The sequence below is a fragment of the Limulus polyphemus genome, unplaced genomic scaffold (genome assembly GCF_000517525.1).
Source record: "Limulus polyphemus unplaced genomic scaffold, Limulus_polyphemus-2.1.2 Scaffold499, whole genome shotgun sequence".
NCBI lineage: Eukaryota > Metazoa > Arthropoda > Merostomata > Xiphosura > Limulidae > Limulus > Limulus polyphemus.
The window spans coordinates 1,564-7,924 of record NW_013666109.1 but is presented as its reverse complement, the minus strand read 5'-3'; positions in this window follow the sequence as shown (position 1 = coordinate 7,924).

Below are 6,361 nucleotides of genomic sequence, written 5' to 3'. Positions count from 1 at the left end.
AATTTAACCTTAGTTTATTGGTAATACTGTTGATATTATATACTATTATATACTAACTACTACTGAGGTTTATTATGGATACACTTCTTCAGTTGAATTCGTTAATAACTAGCATATACATCGTTGAACTATATAAACTATTACATATTTCTGTAAAACAATACAATAATATTTGGGATACGTAGTTTATGAAACATCACAATTTCTGAAATAATGAAGAAAAGGCACATATTAATGTGTTACATCTGTGATAGTTTGAGCTATTAAGAACGTGAACCTAAATCAGTTGATAAAACTGTTGCCTGGAATGTGAAAGGTCCTGGGTACGAGTCCACCCGCAAAAAATAGATAAATTAGATTACCATACTGTGAAGTTCATGTTCCATACTAATACAAGAAATAAGTAAAAATGGTTATCAAGGAAGGAATGCATAACACAATGAGCACTTCCAGAGTTTTGAACATTTATTCTGCTAACTGTTTCAAGAAGGAAACTTGTAGCCTCTACCAAACATTTACTTTTGTGTTGTAGTCAAAACTAAAATGCAGAGCCTCAGAGTAAAATAAAACAGTGGTCCACGATATTGGGTTTTTCACCTTAAAACTTAAAATTGAAGAGAAGCAAAACTGTTTCCAGACCTCTTTTTTAAACGTATTTTTTTTTCTTCTATATTAGTAGATTTCTACAATAGTTGTGAGTATAACAGGATTTAAATACACTTATAAATATATGCACACACACACATGTATATATATATTTGAAATAATGCCAACAACTCATTCTACATGTTTATATATTAAAGTACCAACATGCTTTATTTATTTATTTTTTGTTTCTTGAGTTCAAACATTCCATTGCATGAGAAGTAAGAATATAAAAAAACCTTATATCTGTCTTTATTTACCAGAAATTTTAATACCATAGAAAAATACACTGATATGAAGCACTACTTAGAACAAAAAGATTTTACGATTAAATTTTAGTTTCAAGTTGGTTTATGCATGGATTTTCATTAATTCATGTTCAATGAATACAACCAAGAACTTAACAAGGAAGTGTTTTATACTAAAAAAAGGAAAATTGGAGTTAGCCTATATTATTAACTTTTACTTTGAATATCATTGCAAAAACTTTCATCACCATGTCAACAAAGACATACATAAGGAAACAATACCTCACTAAATATATGAAGTTTATAATAGGTCCATATCTTTATCCTTCGAGGCCATTACTTTTAATTTATGTGAGAATATTGTAAATTTAATCAGGAGAAATATTGTGCAGCCAATAGAAACAACTATACAGTTACAACCTGTTATATAAACAAATAATGGCACACACACGCATAATGGGCATTAAGATTATGTTGTCTGTGTATGGAAATTTCTATTGATCTTCTGTCATGAACGTTTTTGCTGCAATACCATATTAATATAAGTAGTTGTAACGAATGTTTTCTTACACTTTATCAATTATTTTAACCCATATGTACTGACATATTTTTATTTTTTTTTGTAATAACTGTCTAAAGAGAAAAAAAAAGCCTGTCAATGCTTAAATCCCAGAATAATACAATATCATCAAAAGTACATTTTCAAGTGTTTGTATTTAAATTCCATGTGAAACTTCTCAAAAATAATGTTGCATCAGCGAGGTCACATGACTAGTGTCAAGCCACATTTCTAGAACTATCCTGTACCTTGGCAAATGCTCTAGCATTTACTAGATATAGGGTAGTCTGGTATATAAAAGAGGGTGACAACGTGACGGAAGAATAATGTGTGTGTAGGTAATGAGTAATTGAACTGCAGTCAGAGAGAAAAAATAATTCACGTCTCACGAGCTCGACTTCAACAATACGTCTCTCGTTTGTTATAGCGCGACTGTGGAAGTTGAGTGTATTGTAAAGTTGTATTCGGTATTCAGGTACCTGATGATGACAAAACCTTGTCGAAACGTTGTACATTTGCTGTTATATTAAAGTTTTTCGTCATTACCCATTCAAGCCGTCTCCAGCCATTATCTATGAATGTGGTTAACATTCACTTACGTCAAAGATAATATATTGTGAATAACAACAATAATGAGGGTGGATGGGGTCGTGAACCAGCCTTTACCATGCTCCTTGTTCCAAACTGTCCTCCCGCAAAGTTTGGTTGAAATTGGCCCAGCAATCTAGGAGTAATTAGATAAGGGGCAAACAGACAGACATATAGATTTCTGTGCTTTATATATATAGATTAAATAATTAGGTAGAATATTAAAACATTACGTTTTCTCCGACATTAATAACAGATATTCAAGTTTTTGCTTGCTAGATATGTATGATTTCTATTTAAAAAAACAGGAAAAGTCGAACTATACTTTGAACTCGGTTGGCAACCCGTCACAAAACGTCATTTTCATAAGATAATAACATGCTTGATGCATTTTCTCGTTACCAGAAGTCTTTATTTTACGATTTTGACTGCACTAGAGATTTGCTTAATTTATTGTTATATATTTTTAACACTGGATAGAGCCTGCATTTTTTTATAAACACTACTACTAAAGAAAAAAAAAGATCTTGCTCGTTTTCCGTTCACATGTAGACAAAAGTATACAAGTTCACCTATTTTGAGTTTGCTTTTATTAAGATGTATAATAGTAGCGATGCCTTAATTTAACTGCTTTGGCAATAATATTGAATATTTCCAAAAATATTTAACATGTAATACTTGCTGTAGAATTTGTTCATGAACTACCGCAAAACCAAAAATTTACAAGCCCGATTATCTTAGAAGAAGTTCAATGATTTTTTAATAAATCACTTTCGAAACGTAAACTTCTCAGCTTTATACTGTTGTGTATCTGCTTGTTTGTTAATTTCCGGCATAAATTCTTTCCAAGGAACTTCAGCGATACAAGTCATTTCTTAATTAAACCAGTTTATTTTCCTCGATACAAATTTGTAATACACAGAATTTCCAATCAGTACTTTAAACTTAACTACTTTTATAACACACTACTGTTCGCTTGACTAAATTATCTATATCTCTATCTTCAATCTATCTAACTATATCTCTTCCATCGCGCTGGTTTTTCTCGCCAGGCTTATATACTAAAAAAGAGGGCGCCTCGAACAAACTCGGGTCTACCCGATAATTCATGATCCTTCGAGAAACTACAGCGCGCATGCTCTCAGCGTCACGTGACTTCCGCTGTCGTAACATTACGATATAATGCGTGTGCATTTTTAATATAAAGTTAAAGAACATCAAACATGTTTATATCGTTACTCGTAGAAAATAAATAATTTGTTGATGTAATAACAACAAATCACTTTGTCTTTCATATACTTAATTCCTACTTTAACCAAAGAAGTTTTATATCGAAATAAAACTGTGTTACGACAGCGAAAGTCACGTGAAACTAGTAACGCGTCATGAGATTCTAGAAGGATCATGTCTGTTCCTGGCAACTCTAGTCTTCTCTATGCGCCTTTCAGTCGTGGGGGCGTTATAATGTGACGGTCAATCCCACTATTCGTTGGTAAAAGAGTAGCCCATGAGTTGGCGGTGGGTAGTGATGATTAGCTACCCTCCCTCTAGTCTTACACTGCTAAATTAGGGACGGCTAGCGCAGATAGCCCTCGTGTAGCTTTGCGCGAAGTTAAAACAAACAAACAAACCATTATTTATTATTCACTCCTTATTTAAGATGATATCGTCGGTCACATACATTAATTTTCTTTAGCATGACGTCAGAGGTCTCAGCTTACAAGCTTTTACTTCACCACAAGTTCCTCATTTATTCGCTTATTATTGTTCTTTCAGTCAAACTGTTGGCGGTTCTTCAGATGTGTGGAGACTCAGTTTCACAGTGTGCAATGCCATTCTATTGACATCAGTATTATATGCAATTCAACATTTGTTGGTCGATTTTTCTTAAGTATCACATATGGTCAGACAAAGGTTAAATGAAATTTGTGCATCGCACTTCCAGTCTTTAGCAATAGCTTTCTGTTTTATACTTATCATAATATTGTTATATAAAACTGCTACTATATTTACAGGCTTTAACTGTGAGTTGTTTCACCAGCTACACATGCCTTTAGTAGTACATGGTTTAAAATGGACCAAGTGGTACTTTGAGCATAATGTCCTTGGGAAGGTTAATGTATTCTACCCAACATCTCCAAATTGCTACTGCCAGAATATACTTGTTAATATTGTGGTTACGCTAGCCTGTTCTGACAAATTTGTTTTTGCTTTTCTTTTGTTATGGATATTAGGATAAGTTAGGAGATTTTGAAACCTCTAGGAGTAGCTTGTTTGTATCTGTCAGGTTTTAAAACGGCCGCGATTCTTTACAGTAGGTGTCTGTGACTTGTTGGCGATAAATTTCAACAATGAACTGACAGCATACAATCCACTTGTTTTGGAATAATATACTCAAAGCAAGTCAAATGTATATATATATAAACATTCGTGACACTATTGGTTATCAAAGTTGTATCCAGAGTTTTAAATAATTGTCTCTTTTTCGTCAAAGTCCACACAAGTGGGTGCAATTACTTTAGAACACCCTTTGACAAGACAAATTATTCTTTTCTTTCTCTGTTATTACAATACAAGCTGGGAAATTCACTTTAGAAATCGCCCATTATGGCTAAATTCATACAAAGTTTAACCCCACTTTTACTTTCAGTAGCTTAACTTACTTACTAAACTTCAGTATCTGCACGTATTTATAATACGCGACAGAAAATCTAGAAATATCTAGCCCTGTAGTAGCAACAATATTACACATAACGAGAAAGAGTTAGAAGCTTCGAGTAAGATGACGTCAAAAATATTACAAAAGCCTAGTACAACAACGTATGACTCGTGCAGTACTGATGTAGCGAAAGTTGTCATAACTATCGCTTTTTAAATAATTAAATCTTAACGCTTTTGTTATGAAAATTAAATAATCATTAAATATTAGATAACTAAATAAATTAAATAATAACTTTTAAACTGAACAATCTTGTATACCTAACACAACATAAAATCTTAGAAATATTCCATCATTCACGATAATTTGTCTTCACTGTCAAAATATGCGACCATGCTATGCGTATAATGACAAATCATTTAAAATATCTTGGTAATCTTTAATTGTTATAACAAATGTAATTTATTTAAGTAAAATAACAATGCCTGTCAAAAATCTTCGAAGTTTTCCACACATCATATAGCGACTTGTGTTACAAATTTTCGAAGTTTTCCACACATCATATAGCGACTCGTGTTACGAATCTTCGAAGTTTTCCACACATCATATAGCGACTTGTGTTACAAATTTTCGAAGTTTTCCACACATCATATAGCGACTCGTGTTACGAATCTTCGAAGTTTTCCACACATCATATAGCGACTTGTGTTACAAATTTTCAAAGTTTTCCACACATCACATAGCGACTCGTGTTACGAATCTTCGAAGTTTTCCACACATTATATAGCGACTTGTGTTACAAATTTTCGAAGTTTTCCACACATCATATAGCTTGTTTGTTTGTTTTAAATTATGCACAAAGCTACACAACGGCTATCTGTGCTCTGCCCACCATGGGTATCGAAACCCGGATTCTAGCGTTGTAAGTCCGCAGATATACCACTGTGCCACTGAGGGGCATATCATATAGCGACTTTTGTTACAAATCTTCGAAGTTTTCCACACATATAGCAACTCGTGTCAAAAATCTTCGAAGTTCTCTACACATCCTATAGCAACTCGTGCTACAAATCTTTGAAACTCTAAAGATGTAACACTGACACCTATTACAGGTTTGTTTGTTTTTTGGGGTATTATCCAGCCTTCTCTTCGAGACGCGTTATGAATCTCTTTCAGAGTTATAAGTCTAAAGACGTATCGCGGTGCCTCTGGGGGGGGGGGGGCACAAGTGGAAAAATGTGAAATATTGTGTTTTAATTTGCGAACGAAAATACTGCCTATCTTATCCAATGTCTACAAGATTTAGCTGGAACAACACGACGATATGAGTTCAAAAGTTTTTCCTTCGTAAGTGAGCGATTATGCAATTGAGGCAGACAAAAATATTCTTACGTCTCTGGTCATTTGTTAATTACTCGTAAAAATTCTTTCCGAATAACTTCAGCGATACAAGTCCTTTCTCAAATAAAACTAGTTTATTCTTTCTCAATTAAACTTTGCAATACACTTAATTTACACAGTCAACTAACATAAACACACGCTATAATTTACAACGAACGATTCACGCATTTTTCTTACTACTGCGTTTGACTCAATTGTCCGTCTATATCTTCAATCTCTCTGTCTGCTATACAATTCCGATTAATTGTCTGGCGCAATTAT